Genomic DNA, 17,332 nt, shown 5'->3' on the forward strand with positions numbered 1-17,332 from the left:
ACTGTAAAGTTTGGGAGACCATAGACATAATTGCGGAATTTCACAATGGCAGTGAGAAGGCCCAGGCATTCTTTCTCTATCTGAGCATATCGTCGCTCAGTGGGGGTCATGGCTTTTGACGCGTAGGCCACTAGAGCCCAGGACGAGGTGTCGTCCTTCTGAAGGAGCACCGCCCCAATGCCATCCTGGTTGGCGCCTGTGGAGATTTTAGTCTCCCTCGCTGGGCCAAACAAAGCTAGAACAGGAGCGGTGGTCAGCTTCGCTTTCAACTCAAGCCAATCTGCTTGATGTGTAGGTTGCCACTGGAAAGTGGTGGACTTCTTCACCAGAAGCCTGAGAGCCGTGGTGTGTGAGGCGAGATTGGGAATGAACTTCCCCAAAAAATTTACTATACCCTGGAAGCGGAGGACCGCCTTTTTGTCCTCTGGGATCTTCAATGTGTTGATGGCGTTGACTTTGTCCGAGTCCGGTTGCACGCCCTGCTCGGATATCTGATCACCCAGAAACTTAATTGACGACATGCCAAAGGAGCATTTGGTTTTGTTTAACTTCAGGCCGTTGGCATGTACGCGCCTGAAGACTTGTTGCAGGCGAGAAATATGTTCCTCCGGGATTGTGGACCAGATGATGACATCATCAACATAAACCTGCACACCCTCAATGCCCTCTAGCACTTGTTCCATTATTCGATGAAAGATTTCAGAGGCCGAAACAATACCAAACGGCATGCGGTTGTAGCAATACCTTCCGACAGGTGTATTAAACGTACACAGCTTCCTGCTGGACTCGTCCAGTTGTATCTGCCGGAAGCCACGTGATGCATCCAGCTTTGTATAGAATTTGGCATGTGCCAAATCACTTGTCAGCTCCTCCCACTTCGGGATCGGATAGTGTTCCCGCATAATGTTACGGTTCAGATCGTTGGGATCGATCCAAATGCGCAGATCTCCAGAGGGCTTCTTGACACAGACCATCGAACTGACCCAGTCAGTTGGTTCCGTCACCTTGGATATTATACCCTGATCTTGGAGCTCCTGCAGCTGCACCTTTGGACGGTCGTTTAGAGGTGCCGGGCGATGCGCATGGATTCCAGGCGTGGCATCAGGCCTGATCAAAATTTTATAGCGGTAGGGCAGTGTGCCCATCCCACTGAACACATCCGGGTATTGCAATAGTAGCTCATCAATGTCGGCCTGAAGAGTGGTGTTGGCAGAGGACATGGCATGTACGTGCTGGACGAGATGGAGTAGCTTGCATGCATGGACACCAAGCAGAGAAGCCTTGCCGGGCTTGACGATCTCAAACCGCAAAGTGGCCTTGATGGCCTTGTTAGACACATGCAGGTGACAGGACCCTAACGCAGTGATGGCATTGCCATTGTAGTCAAGCAGCTGGCAGGCCGGCGGAAGAATTGTTGGCTGCCTTTGGATACGAGCAAGATCTGCTTGGGAGATTAGATTAGCCGAAGCACTGGTAACCAGCTTGAACAAATGTTACAATGATTGACTTGTACTGTTGCACATCACTCGTCCACAGAATCCACAGTGAGGTTGTGTGTATGTGTTGCTGAATGCGAGGAGGCCTTGTCACGCATGGTGATGATGCCCACTCGATATGGGGACGTCCTCTGGGGCAGTCGTCCTCTGGATCCGTGGCAGGATTAGGTTCCAAATCCAGCAGCCCTTGCTGCACACTTCGAACGCATCTGCATTGGAACTGGGATCGTGGCCCCCTATCAGAGGTGCAGACCTGCACAAGGCTGCATAATGGCCAGGCTTCTTGCAGTTGAGACATCGCCTGCCTCTTGCAGGGCATTGCCGCTTTAAATGGGCGGTGCCGCAGTTGGGGCACGTCATCCCGTCGACGTTGTGATGCTCCGACCGTCGTCGCACCTGCGCAGTGTGGTCTTTGTCCGCTTCAATCTCCCGACCGTGGTGCGCATGCGTGGGACTCCTGGAAAAGTGCATGAAATGGTCACCTTCGTTGATGCTCAGGCACTGCATTCGGGCGATGGCCTGTACACTCTCAGCCTCGTGGGAGGCAAGTTGGTCCTGCTCTGCCGACTTAAGGCGGGAATAGCGACTTTTCGCCTGTTCGTGGACTTTGCACGTCTCGATGCCTACTGGCAGGGTCATATTTTTTTATTTTTAGGTGCTGCTCCCGCAGGGTGTCGGAGTGGACGCCAAACACAATCTGATCTCTGATGAGGGAGTCAGCGGTGTCACCATAGTTACAGGATTGCGCTAGAATGTGCAGGTGAGTGAGGAAAGACTGGAAAGGCTCATCCTTACCCTGAAGGTGCTTCTGGAAGACAGAACGCTCGAAGCTTTCATTCGTTTCAACTTCACAGTGACTGTCGAATTTGGCTAAGTCTGGAACTTGGTCTTATCCTCACCGTCGGCAAAAGTGAGCGAATTGAAGATTTGGATGGCCTGATCCCCGCATTTGATAGTAGCAGCGCAATCTTTTGGGCATCGGACGCACTTTCGAGGGCTGAGGCCTCAATGTACAGACTGAATTTCTGGTTGAAGATCCGCCAGTTGGCACCAAGGTTTCCAGAGATCCGGAGCTGTGGAGGTGCCTGGATCTTTTCCATGCCGCTGGTCGTCAGTGAATTTTCGAAGGTAAATTACTTAGAAGCAGTAGCCACCCCTGGTATCATGTCGTGTTATTCACCCTGGGGTAACACGGACTGCAACACGATGCAGATAAACGATAAAGAATGCACCAAACGTAGGCGTTGGTTCTATAAGATTTATTGAACTTCAGTAACGAAGCACACAGCTGCCTGTGGGTTGACTCGCTACTACTCTAAGTAAACTAACTCTAACTATCTAGACCAGGCTAGCTCTGATCCACGTGTAGAAGGTGTTGAATAATTTGTACACCCTGGCTGTCACTACAGTTGTCACCAGTGGAAAGAGGCCGAGTGCTGATGCCTCATGTCTTTTATAGTTGGAAACCCTCCTCTGGTGTTCTGTCTGGTGATTGCTTGTGTTGTTCTGTATGTTGATTGGCATCTGGGTGTCTGTCACTGCCTGCCATGATGTGCATGGGTGCATATTGTGACACCTTTTAATAATTTTAAAGACTCTATCAGGTAACCTCATCAAAACGGTTGAGTTCACAGTTTTAATCAAATGGGTTGGCTTCCTTTGTTGATGTCACTTTCAAACTCCGGACAGGTTAATTGGATTGTTGGGCACATTAATCCTTTGAATTTTTGATGCATGGAAGATTGAAACCTAGAGCAGGTAAGCAAGTTGTTGCAACAGAGAACGTATGGAGAGAAAAGTATTTAATGTCTCTGAAGGATAGAAATAATGTGTCATCCATGGAAAGCTTCCATGTTGCATTTGGAAATACCCAAAAGATTGTCTCCTTCAATCGTTTTTCAGATCAATAGACGGTGGGAAATACATTCTGAAGTTATTTTAATTCCTCATGGATTGACTTGATCTTTATTGTTTGCTTAGTTTTTAACCTCAACATATTGTATTCTGTGTAATTATCATATACTTGTCACTGACTCCATGGATGGAATTTTCTTTTTTCTGTAGAGTGATGCAATGGTGGGAGAAAAGGAGTGGAAAGCGCTGTAACGCCGGCATGGTAGCACAGTGGTTAGGACAGTTGCTTCACAATTCCAGGGTCCCAGGTTCGATTCCCGGTTTGGGTCACTGCTCGTGCGGAGTCTGAACGTTCTCCCAGTGTCTTTGTGGGTTTCCTCGGGTGCTCCGGTTTCCTCCCACAGTCCAAACATGTGCAGTTTAGGTGGATTGGCCATGTTAAATTGTTCTTGGGTTAGGTAGGGTTGCTGGTGTACGGTGATAGGGTGAAGATGTGGGCTTAACTGTGGTGCTCTTTCCAAGAACCGATGCAGACTCGATGGGCCAAATGGCCTCCTTCTGCACTGCAAATTCTGCGCCAAAATGCAGCTACCTCTGCTGTATTTTTAGGCACTTGGGGAAAAAAAAAAGTTATGGGGTGGGTCCCATTGTGTCACACTGGCAGGGCAAACTCTGAATGAGCCTGCTCCGCCAGACACTCTCCGCCTCCCACTGAACTGCCCCCCCCCCCCCCCCCCTGCAGAACAGGGACCGTGCATGGGCAGTGCGAGGGATAGTGCCAAGATACTTCCTGGGCATGACCCTCTCCCCATGGGGAACTGTACCCACTGAGCTCCACCAGCAGTTTCCACTCACCAGCTGCACATTCTGATTCACGCCGACGTGAATTGGCAATCCCTGAGAATGAAATTATGGGTGGGATTTACCAGCCAACCCGCCCCGTGTTTTCAGTAGCAGTGGCGGCCAGCCAGCGGGATTTTCTACTCCCGCCATTCGGGATTTCCCATAGGCTGCACCCTCACCGCCGGGAAACTGGTGCGAACAGCGGTAAATTTCTCCCTTAATCTATTCAATTGGGGATCCCGACCTTCAACGTTGGGATTCTTGTTATGTCAATGGGAGGGGTGGGAAATAGTCAAAGCCGGAGATTCCTGCAGCATAAAAGGTGTTTTGGGATTCCTTTTCTATTTTCTGCTCTTGCTACCATTCTTCCCCGCCCATTCCCCGGGCTGGATTCTCAGCCTTGCCTTCCATCAGGCCGGCCTCTCAATGGGGTTTTCCATTGTGGGGCAGCCCCACGTCATTGGGAAATCCCCGGGCGCCAGTAAAACAGAGCATCCCACCGGCGGAGAATCCCGCCCTATACTCCCCTCGAAAAGGAGAGCAGAAAATTACCCCCCACCCCCACTATGTCTGTACCCAAGATGTATTGCTGGTGCAGTCTGGTATTTATCACCCTTTGCATCAGTGTGACAATCATCTTACATGCTTTGTGGCGCATTATATAATAACAAATAAATTTCTAATCTTGTAGAATCTTGTCTCATTCAGAGCACTCATTTGGAGGTAGGCTTTGATTCATTACAGATTAAGTCTGCTTATGACAATTGCCTTGCTACTTTGTATGTGGGTTAAAAGTATTGAAGGTAGCCCAAATAATAACAATTGTACAAATGTCTCTGATAACATTAAATTAACAGAATGTTATACTTCCCTTTTTTGCGGTGAATGTACCATCCCAGTGTTTGAGGATGTAAATAGCATTTGGAAGCAACCTAAGGGTCATAAACAAACAGAAGAGTTTTGAACTAAAAGTTCCAAACGGCGTGCGTACGCGGCAAGAATGGGTGGAAGCCCCGGGTAATTCCTCTAACAGCCATTGGGCGTCAGACTACCGTGCTGCCCCCGTGGTGAACTGGATCGTGGTTTAACTATAAAGACCAGCCACGTGACCCTCTTCCCAAACAGGAGAAGGGAATACAAACACCCTCTTGGGAAGGATTGCCCCATGTGACACACCACCTACCACGAAATAAAGGATATTTAGATCAGCCTCACTCACAGATCTCTGACAAGAGTTAGAACAGTCAAAGGGTGAGACCCACATCAAGAGAAAAGACTGATTCTCCCCTAAATGGGATCTAAAAACCCCAGTCCTCAATAGGATGCTTGGACCTGAAGAAGAAAAAGGCGCAGCCTAAAATAAAAATTAAATAAAAATAACTCAAAATTTGGGGACCTTGCTCGAAGGTGGCAAGGACAAATCTAACCTTACCTCTCACACTCTCCAATGCTCTCCCCGCCCTGCTCTGCTCATCGTCCCCCCCCAAGGATATATTTGAATAAAGAAACTGTGCACAAATCCCGAAATCAATACTCGGCTTAACATGATAAAACCTTATTAAATCAGGATAACCAACGGTGCACAACATCACACGCAAAAAATTTACATCCCTGGAAATGAATAAATTGACAACAATAACAGACAACAACATGATTATCAGGGAATAAAGTCCAGGATAACAACTGAGGAACGAGGCAGTCTTTAGGATAAAGATCATTCCACTGACACACAAAAGAAGTAGATATCCAGGACAAAACAGAATCTGAAACAGAGAGCGCTCTTCAGGATCTTCCAAGGATTCCAATGATCGGAACGCAGACCTTATTACTTCCAACATGTCAACTCGACAGGTGGTCAACTACCTAGGCCCTAACAATGGGGCACGGACTGGCCAGCTAAGGCAACCCCCATTCCTCTCGACCGCCAACAGGAGCAGGACCACACTGAACCAGGGGTTGGAAGGCCAACATAAGCCCAGGCCTTGTAGACAGGACTAAATGTGCTCCATTGAATCTACGCAGCCCAACCTCGAGAATAAGATTCTCAAGGCATGGCAGGCAGTTCTCAAACTCAGCTGGGAACATCTCTACCACTTCACCGGAGACACCAGACACGACCAGGATCCTCACCGGATCCCCTTTGTCTTCATCCGAACTCCACAGGGTGGACATCAGCTTATACAACAGGAACTCAACTGTGTGGAGGTGGGCTTCAACCAGAGACTGTGCTCTCTCTGCTACAACAACCTCCTCGAGTGCTGCCACCACAAAGATGCCTCGTAACTCTTGAAATTGGATTTAATCTTGGCTCTGCAGTGCAGGACATTAATCAGATGGATCACCTTCATCACTAGCAGGTATGTGCCATGAAATCAGGTTTAAATGATTGGAATGCACTCGGTCCTTGTAACGCACTTACCTCTCTTTGATGTGGTCAATGTCTACAAACATTGGGTTTACACCACTTAGGCTACACACTGTGAAGGATGTGAATGGGTCAAAGCTGCAGATGGTTTGTAGAAGCTGTCAATCACAGACCACTACTAGAAAGCTATGAATGGCTTCCAGCTAATGGTTCTGTGGGAACCAGGAGCAGGTCACAGCTGCTCTCCTGCAAGGAATGGACACATCGAGCAGCAAGTGTTACAGCTATAATACCTCTCTCTGGACTGCTCTCTAACGTCCAGATAGGGGGCTATTTTGTAAGGGAAGGGGGTGTGTCCCTTTAGGCTGCGGGTTCACTGTGGAGGGTCCCCCAATTACAGGGGCCCGTGTGGTCTGTGGTGCAGTCTCCCTATTACAGGGGTGCCTCTGGGAGGTCCGCCTATTACAGGGATTCTTGTGGGGGAAGTCGCCCTATTAGATGGTCTCTGTGGGGGGGTCCATCTCTAACATGGGTCCCTAGGGGGTCCCCCTATTACAGGGCTCTCTGTGGCGGGGGGTCCCCCTATTACAGGGCTCTCTGTGGCGGGGGGGTCCCCCTATTACAGGGGTCCCAATGGGGGGTCCCCTTATTTCAGGGATCCCAATGGGGGGGTCCCCTTATTACAGGGGTCCCAATGGGGGGGGGGGTCCCCTTATTACAGGGATCCCAATGGGGGGTCCCCTTATTACAGGGGTCCCAATGGGTGGTCCCCTTATTACAGGGATCCCATTGGTGGGGATATTCCTTGATTGCAGGATACCATTTTGGGGGGAGGGATCCCCTTTTAAAGGGATCCCTGTGGGGGTCAGTCTCCTTATTACAGGTTTCCATGTGGGAGGGTCCCACTATTGCAGGGGTCCCTGTGGGGGGGTGAAATTGACGACATGTGGTGGGGTCTGGTTCAGAAGGCATGGGCAGGCAGTGCATTGTTGGGGGGGTGGAGGGGGGGGGGGGGGTGGGGGTGGTCCTCGGACAGTCTCAACAAGCGTGGCCCATACATGGTCCACCATGCCAGGGCCACGCTGGTATGAACCACAAGTGATCCACGACCACATAATTATCGGCCAAGGGGACCGGAGAATCATGGAAGGCTGGAGCATAGGGCACGAGCTCGCTCAATAGATGCCTCCATCAGACTCTCTCGCAGTTCATTCCAGAGCTGAACCACATACTCGGCAAAAATGCTTTACCTCGAATTGTCATTGGTTCTTTTGCCATTCACCTTAAATTGGGATCCTCTAGTTCTTGGTCCTGCCACAATGAAAACAGTTTCTCTCTATCTACTCTGTCCAGAGTCCTTTGTCACCTTTATCAATTCTCCTACCAACATTCTCTTCTTCAAGAGGAACAGCCCCAGTTTCTTTAATCTATCTTTATCACTGAAATTCATTGGGCGAGATTCACCGAACCTCTGCGCCGAAATCGCACTTGGCGCGGGGGCTGAGAATGGGGCGTCAGACCCGCAATCTGGTACGACGCCTGCTCGTAATTCTCCGCGGACCGGAGAATCGCAACCAGTCGCGTACACGCGCGGTCGACGCGGCGCCGGTCGAGGGCCGTTGAAAGAGGCCCCCGCGGCGACTCTCCGCCAACCACTGGCCGAGCTCCCGCTGCGTTGTTCACTCATGGTTCCACCCGGCGGGAGCTCGGAGTGGCGGCTGCGGACCCAGTCCGCGGCTGCCCTGGTGGGGGGGCGGGGGATCCACCACCAGGGGGTCCTCCAGGACGGCCAGGCATGAGAATTTAAAATGCTTACCGATCATTAGTTTTATGGAAGAGAATCATGGATAAACATGTTCTCAGCTCAATGTAAGCCCTCTTCACTCAGTTAAATTAGTGGAATACCCATAGGTATCATTCACCTGATATTCCTGCAACCTTGGGAGCACGGGGAGGATGTGATAAAGGAGAGCTCTTGCCAGTCAACACAGGATGCAACCATCCAGGGAAGGTATCATCGAAGATGGACACTGAAGCACCAACACATCCTCAAGATAAGAAACTGTTTTGTTATGCTCTTGACGTAGCATAAGCTGCTTCCTTGATGTGCACTCTGACAAAGGAATGTTCAGACTTGGAGATAGCTTTAACACATTTATTAAACTGTTAACAATTCTCCTATTTGGATTCGACTCTCCTGTTAATCCTGCTATAGCTACTCAGACTGACGAACCAGTCTGCTACAATCCAGGTGGTGGGTGTGATGTGTTTCAATCAACCCTGTGTGCACTCACTAAGTGTCTCCATTGGAAAGAGGAAGATCATGTGTGCTGTGTCCTTTTATATGGGTTGGTGTAATGCCCTCCTGTGGTAGTGTCACCTCTTGTGTGTATCGTGAATGCCCATTGGTCGCGTCCTACCTTACTGAACTATTAGTTAAATGTCTGTGTGTCATGTCTCTAGTGCTCCCTCAAGTGTCTAGCTAGCCTACGTGTATTTACATTAACCCCTTGTGTATTTACAGTGATGCATATCACCACAGAAACTTCAGATGCCAGTGGGGCAATGCCAGAAATGATTGAGGATGTCACAGTGAAATGTGGGATTGTTCAGAAAAACCTGCAGCCATACAAATTTGTCAGCAAACCATGCAAATTTGGTCACTGCTGTGCTCAATACCTTTGCCAGCTGTGAATTCCAGGGCAAAATTGGTAACATGGCATAACACAGACTGCCCCACACAGGTGCATAAAGGAGGTGACCAGTGCCGCCTTCCATCACGCCAGTGACCTATTTATGCTTGCACAGACAATGGCAGCTAGATGGGCAAGGCCAGCTGCCTTCAGAGCCATTGTTCATTTCCCTAGCGTACAAGGGGTCTTTGCACTCTTGTGGGCATTCGAGCTCCTTGGGACCATTTGTGAATTTGAAAGACTCTCACACCTTGCGCGTGCAACTGGTCTTCCACCACAGGTGAAGAATCATGCGAGTCTGTGACAGTTCCTCTGTGGCTGTCAGGACACGTAAATCTTGTCGCACTACATTTCCCAAAGGCTTTGAGGCCCCAGATCACGTTTATGGATCCTGGGGATGAGGGCTCGATCCTGGGTGATTGGGGATATCCACTATGGAAATGGTTGATGATACCATGGGAGACATTCTCAAATGCAATTGAAGTACAATCAAGCTCACGCATTACCAAAGCCAACATTAAACACACCATTGGTTTATCGTAGAATCATAGAATTTACAGTGCAGAAGGAGGCCATTCAGCCCATCGAGTCTACACGGGCTCTTGGAAAGAGCACCCTACCTAAGCCCACAACTCCACCCTATCCCCGTAACCCAGCAATCCCACCCCACCCTTTTGGACACTAAGGACAATTTAGCATGTCCAATCCACATAACCTGCACATCTTTGGACTGTGGAAGGAAACCAGAGGACCCGGAGGAAACCCATGGAGACACGGGGAGAACGTGCAGACTCCACACAGACAGTGACCCAAACCGGGGAATCGAAACTGGAACCCTGGAGCTGTGAAGCAACTGTGCTAATCACTGTGCTACCGTGCTGCCATCGAAAGGGGCATTGAATATAAAAATTGGCAAGACATGCTGCAGCTGTATAGAACCTTAGTTAGGCCACACTGGGAATATAGTGTTCAATTCTGGTTGTCACATACATGTATCAGCCTACCATGATCAATTCATCTGATCCAACTCCATCTGTAAAGTGCCTAGAGTGAATCTGCTGCTATCTCAGTGACATCCATTGAGAGGAATTTGGGCCAATCCCGATTAGAGTATGTAGTCGGTGAGATAAGCTGAACAGTTAAACACTTCCATGGCCATCATTCCATCGCCAGAACCCCGTCGCTTTCCTGAGATGTTGACCTGAACCTCGCCATCCTCCCTTGTGGAGTAACCTAGAAACCTGTGTCCTCTGCCACCTAGATTAGAATGTGGAGTGGAGGTTTGTCCGACATACTCGCTGGTGGATTGATAATGGTACCAAGGACATCTGTGCAACACTCGGACATACATGTATCAGCCTACCATGATCAATTCATTTGATCCAACTCCATCTATAAAGTGCCTAGAATGAATCTGCTGCTGTCTCAGTTACATCCATTTAGAGGAATTTGGGCCAATCCCGATTAGAGTATGTAGTCGGTGAGATAAGCTGAGTCTGCATTAAGCTATGTCCCAAGGGCTAATGAGTATAAAACTGGAAGCTCACATGAACATTCAATAAATATTGCATGGAAATGCAGGACATCTTTTTCAACAATAAAGGCAATTTCACTAACTCTCTGAACACATCAAAGTGTGCCAACCAAAAAATGTGTGGCATTAAATTTAGTTCTCATAAGTCAGAAAGCCTCTAAAATTATGCATGTGTATGAATGAAGGTGGCAAAGTTGTATAGTGTGAACATATTTACAAATTAAATATATTTGTAAAAGAAACCTGTGCACCTTTGTACTCATAATGTTTTTAGCTTACATTTTCTGGAACTATGTCTATCGCAATTCCAAGGTCAGCCGTTGAGGTGGAGGCAGTTGCTTTCTGTGTTGCCCTCTCGTCTTGGAAATGGACAAGGTACTAAATGAGTACTTTGCATCAATATTTTTCAAAGAGAGGGACTTGGTGGATGATACCTCTGGGGAAGGGTGTGTAGTCCAGGTCACATTGAGATCAAAATGGAGGAGGTGTTGGACGTTTTGAAAAACATTAAGGTAGATAGGTTCCCAGGGCCTAATGGGATCTACCCCAGAATACTGAGGGAGGCAAGGGAGGAAATTTCTCGGGCCTTGACAGAACTCTTTGTACCCTCACTGGCTATGGTCTCAGAGGACTGGAGAATAAATAATTTTGTTCCTTTGTTTAAGAAAGGTAGCAAGGATAATCCTTGAAATTACAGGCCAGTGAGCCTGTAGGCTCACAGTGGTAGGGAAATTATAGGAGAGGAGTCTTTGAGACAGAATTTACTTCCATTTGGAAGTAAGTGGGCATAATAGCGAGAGGCAGTATAATTTTATGAAGGGAGGTCGTGTCTCACGCGATCGGGTTTTTCAAGGAAGTGACGAAGATGATTGATGAAGGTAGGGGAGTGGTTGTTGTCTACATGGACTTCAGTAAGGCCTTTGACAAGGTCCCTCATGGCAGACTGGTACAAAAGATGAAGTAACACGGGATCAAAGGTGCGCTGGCAAGATGGATATAGAACAGGCTTGGTCATAGAAGATAGCGGGTAGCAGTGGAAGGGTGCTTTTCTGAATGGAGGGCTGTGACTAGTGGTGTTCCTCAGGGATCAATGCTTGGACATTTGCTGTTTGTAGTACAGAAATTATTTGGAGGAAAATGTAACTGGTCGGATTAGTAAGTTCGTGGATGACACAAAGGTTGGTGGAATTGCAGATAGTGATCAGGCCTGTCAGAGGATACAGCAGCATATTGATCAGTTGGAGACTTGGGTGGAGAGTTGGCAGATGGAGTTTAATCTGGACAATTATGAGTAATGCATTTTGGAAGATCTAATAAGGTCAGAAATATACAGTAAATGGTAGAACCCTTAAGATATTGATAGGAAGAGGGATCTGGGCATACACAGGTCACTGAAAGTGGCAGCGCCGGTGTCGAAGGTAGTCAAGAAGCATACGGCATGCTTGCCTTCACCGAAAGGGGCATTGAATATAAAAGTTGGCAAGTTATGCTGCAGCTGTGTAGAACCTTAGTTCGGCCACACTTGGAATATAGTGTTCAATTCTGGCTGTCACACTACCAGAGAGATGTGGAGGCTTTGGAGAGGATACATAGATTTACATAGATATAGATTTACATAGAATTTACAGTGCAGAAGGAGGCCATTCGGCCCATCGAGCCTGCACTGGCTCTTGGAAAGAGCACCCTACCCAAGGTCAACACCTCCACCCTATCCCCATAATCCAGTAACCCCACCCAACACTAAGGGCAATTTTGGACACTGAGGGCAATTTACCATGGCCAATCCACCTAACCCGCACATCTTTGGACTGTGGGAGGAAACCGGAGCACCCAGAGGAAACCCACGCGCACACGGGGAGGATGTGCAGACTCCTGGGACCCTGGAGCTGTGAAGCGATTGTGCTATCTGCAATGCTACAGAAGAGGTTTACCAGGATGTTTCCTGGTATGGAGAGAATTAGCTATGAGGAGAGGTTTGATAAACTCGGTTCAATGTCATTGGAACGACGGAGGTTATGGGGCTCCCTGATAGAAGTCTACAAAATTATGAGGGGCATGGGCAGAGTGGATAGCCAGAAGCATTTTCCCAGGGTGCAAGAGTCAATTACTAGGGGACATAGCTTTAAGGTGCAAAGTTTTGAGGAGATATGCGAGGGAAGACTTTTACACAGAGGGTAGTGAGTGCCTGGAACTTGCTGCCAGAGGAGGTGGTAGAAACAGATACAATAGTGACGTTTATAGGGCGTCTTCACAAATACATGAATAGGATGGGAATAGAGGAATAGGACCCTGGAAGTGTCGGAGGTTTTAGTTTAGACGGGCAGCATGGTCAGTGCAGGTTTTGGAGGGCCGAAGGGTCTGTTCCTGTGCTGTAATTTTCTTTATATGATTGTGGTGTGATTCCTTTGACAGTCTGAGGCCTTGAGGTCCCCTGTCTACTGTGTACGTCCTGCCGTAGTGCAAGGGGATCCCCTTCAGCCTCGTTTGCTGGAGCTATCGGGGTCAGTCATTGAGGGAATGAGGAGAAGCGGCTAACCCTGGGGGAATCCTGAGACGAAAGCCTCGGTGTAGCTGGTACACTCACCTCATCCATTTTGATATGTAGTGCCACCTCTCTGTCTCCCTGAGGGGAAAGGGCTCCAAGAGGGAAGTCCAGGTGTTTTATTCTCCTCTCACTTTGCCACCGCTGAATGGAGCCCATGGCTAGGGGGATAGAATGCAGGTCTGAACATGTATGGGTGAATGCTCAGCCAAACTCTCTATGGCGATGGACCCCTCTCCCTGGAGGAAGTCATCCATTCACATACCTGAGTCATGGCAGAACCCATGACTGACATATACTGTTTCTCACTCTGTTTAAAGCTGTGCATCATCTCTGGCAAGTCCACCATATTGTCCCCTAAATTCTACGGCACATCCAGCAGGCTTTTTGTGGCCAGAGGCCTCTCATTAGGGGGGCTCAGAAGGGTGCCTGGCAGTGCACCCAACTCCCAGCTTCCATCAGCTGTTGGGACTTGTCTGTACTGTTCTCGCCAGATTATGCTCCTGAATCTGAATGCGAGCCTTCCACAGACTATTTGTGGATAATTGTGCTGGAGGATGCTGATGAAGTGGGTGACTGTGCGTCCTCTGGGGCATTGGCTCCATTGCATCCAGTGGTGGATCCTTCTGGCTCAGCGATGTTGTGGGCCTTGACTTTTCACGGACATAATCTATAGTGGAGAACAAACAGAACCACATTAAGAATCATCACAGTATGAGTACAGTATCTCAATTGTCTCCTCCATGCCTTGGGTAACGAGCCTTAGGTCTGCCACTCCACCTATTGTCTGTCTCCTCTCCGACGCATATCGGACTACTTGCCCTTGATGACAAAACACAGTGTTAGCGACAAGTTGAGTGACATCTAACATTCTTGACTGTATGTATCTCCAACCCACATACTGGGATGTCATTCACATGTTGTGTCTGAGTGCATGCAAAAGCCAAACTCCCATATGCTTTGGGCTCGATTGCTATGTGGCACTATGGCTCATCATATTTTCTGTCTGCTGGCATAACTGCCCATTCACACATTACTGATGACTCCACTAAAGACTTATTGTGAAGATGTGACACTGGCACTTTGTTGACGGGTCGGAGTAAGTGGTTGACCTGTTTCCTGCATTGGACCAGGTTTGGTTCATTACTCAATGGTGACTCACCTCCTCTGTGACCTCTGTTGCAGTCACCTGGTGAAGCTGGAGGCTTTGTCTCTGGATGAGAAGTGGAATGTTCCGACAGTGATGCAAATCCTTCCTGTTTAACCAGGAGGCTCTTATGTAGCCTTCCTGTAGCTATAGTATTGTTCACTGATGGTGGATTACAACCCTCGGGGCTCGGTTTAGCTCATTTGACTAGGCAGCTGGTTTGTGATGCAGAACAAGGCCAGCAGCGCGGGTTCAATTCCTGGACCAGCTGAAGTTTTTCATGACGGCCCTCCCTTCTCAACCTTGTCGTCACCTGAGGTGTGGTGATCCTCAGGTTAAATCGCCAATGGTCAGTTCTCCCCGTCAAAGGGGAAAACAGCCTATGGTCATCTGGGACTTTGGCGACGTTACCTTTGCCTTGCAGTTTCCCACACTGCAGAATTCCATGGGCGAAATTCTCCGCAACGGCCGACGCCAGCGTTAAACCCGGAGTGTTTCACGGCGGCGTCGGAGGCCCCTCCTCGCCCCCTATTCCCCCCCGCCCCGTGGGGCTAGGAGCGGCGTTGCAGGAAACTCGGCCGCCGGGTCTTGACGCTTGCGTCAAGGCGGCGCGCCGAGAATGACGCGGCCGGTGGCGCCTAAATGACGTCAGCCGTGCATGCGTGGTTGCCGTCTTCCCCTCCGCTGCCCCGCTAGATGTGGCGGCTTGATCTTGCGGGGCGGCGGAGGGGAAATGGTGCGTCTCTTAGAGACGCCGGCCCGACGATCGGTGGGCACCGATCGCGTGCCAGTCCCCTCACGAGCACGGCCGTGGTGCTCGAACCCCTCTCCGCCCCCCACAGGCCCCAAACTTACCTTTCGCGCGCTGTTCACGCCGGCAGCGACCAGGTGTGGCTGCCGCCGGCGTCAACAGGTCGGGAACGTCAGGCCGCTCGGCCCATCCGGGCCGGAGAATCGCGGGTCGCCGTGAAAAACGCTGACCCACGATTCTCTGAGCGACGTGTTGAAAAACACGACATGCTATTTTGTGGGGGGGGGGGGGGGGGGAAGAATTGCGGGGGGTGCCAGAGCGGCCCTCCCGCGATTCTCCCACCTGGCCTGGGGAGCGGAGAATAGCGCCTCATATGTCTCCTCTGCATGCTTATAGCACTTGAAATTTTAATTAAGTGGGAAATGGAAAGGAGCCAGAAAATCGTCAGGAACATTACGACACAGTTAAAATTCTGCTCCATATGCCAGTCGATCCATAAAGGTAGATTTCTTGTCCTTGAAAATTATGCATCCATTTATAAAGCCCAGGATTCCCTCTACTCACGCAAGGTATCCTTTATTTCATATTGCCTTGCATGATCCTTCCTCCCAAAATATATCACTTCACATTTCCCTGTTTTAAATTTATTCCGGCATGTATCTGCACGTTTTGCCAGTCTATGTTTTCTTGAGGTTTTTGTTTCAACACTTAGAATTTTTGGGTCGCCTGCAAATGTTCAAGTTGTGTACTGCACATCGAAGTCTACATCATTGATATCCATCAAAGAGAGATACTCTTAATACTGACCCTGGGGAACTTCCTCCAGTCACAAAAACAACTGTTTATCACTATTCTGTTTTCCTGTCATTCAGCCATATCCATCATAGATCATAGAATTTACAGAATTTACAGTGCAGAAGGAGGCCATTCGGCCCATCGAGTCTGCACCGGCTCTTGGAAAGAGCACCCTACCCAAGGTCAACACCTTCACCCTATCCCCATAATCCAGTAACCCCACCCAACACGAAGGGCAATTTTGGACACTAAGGGCAATTTATCATGGCCAATCCACCTAACCTGCACATCTTTGGACTGTGGGAGGAAACCGGAGCACCCGGAGGAAATCCACGCACACACGGGGAGGATGTGCAGACTCCGCACAGACAGTGACCCAAGCCGGAATCAAACTTGGGACCCTGGAGCTGTGAAGCAATTGTGCTATCCACAATGCTACCGTGCTGCCCAAATATCCATGCTGCCATTGTGCCTTTTATTCCATGGATTGTACCTTTGCTTCATGCTTGTTGTGTGGCAATTTGTTAAAACACCTTTTGGAGGTTAATGTGAGGTGCTAAGCATATCAAGGCAGCATTTGACTGGCTGTGGCATCATGGATCCCGAGCAAAACTGGAATCAGGAAGAAAACTCTCTACTGGTTGGAGACATACCAAGCAAAAAGGAAGATGGCTGTGGTTTGTTGGAGGTCAATCAGCTCAGTTTTAGGCCACCACAGCAGGAGTTCCTCAGGGTCGTGTCCTAGGCCTATCATCTTAAGCTGACTCATGAATTAAAACAAAACATTTTAGTGTACCCAATTCATTTTTTTTCCAATTAAGGAGCAATTTAGTGCGGCCAATCTACCTACCGGCACATCTTTGGGTTGTGGGGGTGAAACTCGCGCAAACACGGGTAGAATGTGCAAACTCCACATGGACAGTGACCCAGAGCCGGGATCGAACCTGGGACCTCAGCGCTGTGAGGCAGCAGGGCGAACCCACAGAGCCACTGTGCTGCCCTAAGCTGCTTCATGAATGACCTTCCCTCCATCGTAAGGTTAGAAGTGGGGAATTTCACTGATGAGTGCTCTATGTTCAGCATTATTTGTGACTCCTGAGATACTGAAGCAGTCTATGCCCACGTGCAGCAATTCCTGGATAGCATTTAACCTTGGATTGATAAGTGGTAACGTTTTCCCCAGGCAAATGCCAGGCAATGACCACCTCCAACAAGAGAAAATCTAACCATCTCCCCATTGCATTTAGTGGCATTACCATCACTGAATCCCCCACACTCAATATCTTGGTGGTTGCCATTAATCAGAACTGGA

General features: G+C 49.0%; 1 protein-coding gene across 3 annotated transcripts in view; it reads left to right on the forward strand.

Annotated features, from left to right (window-relative positions):
• zfpm2a (zinc finger protein, FOG family member 2a) overlaps positions 1-17,332 on the forward strand; it is an 892,520-nt gene that overhangs the window by 255,592 nt on the left and 619,596 nt on the right. The gene's annotated exons all lie outside the window — the stretch shown is intronic.

The sequence above is a fragment of the Scyliorhinus canicula genome, chromosome 10 (assembly GCF_902713615.1).
Source record: "Scyliorhinus canicula chromosome 10, sScyCan1.1, whole genome shotgun sequence".
Lineage (NCBI taxonomy): Eukaryota > Metazoa > Chordata > Chondrichthyes > Carcharhiniformes > Scyliorhinidae > Scyliorhinus > Scyliorhinus canicula.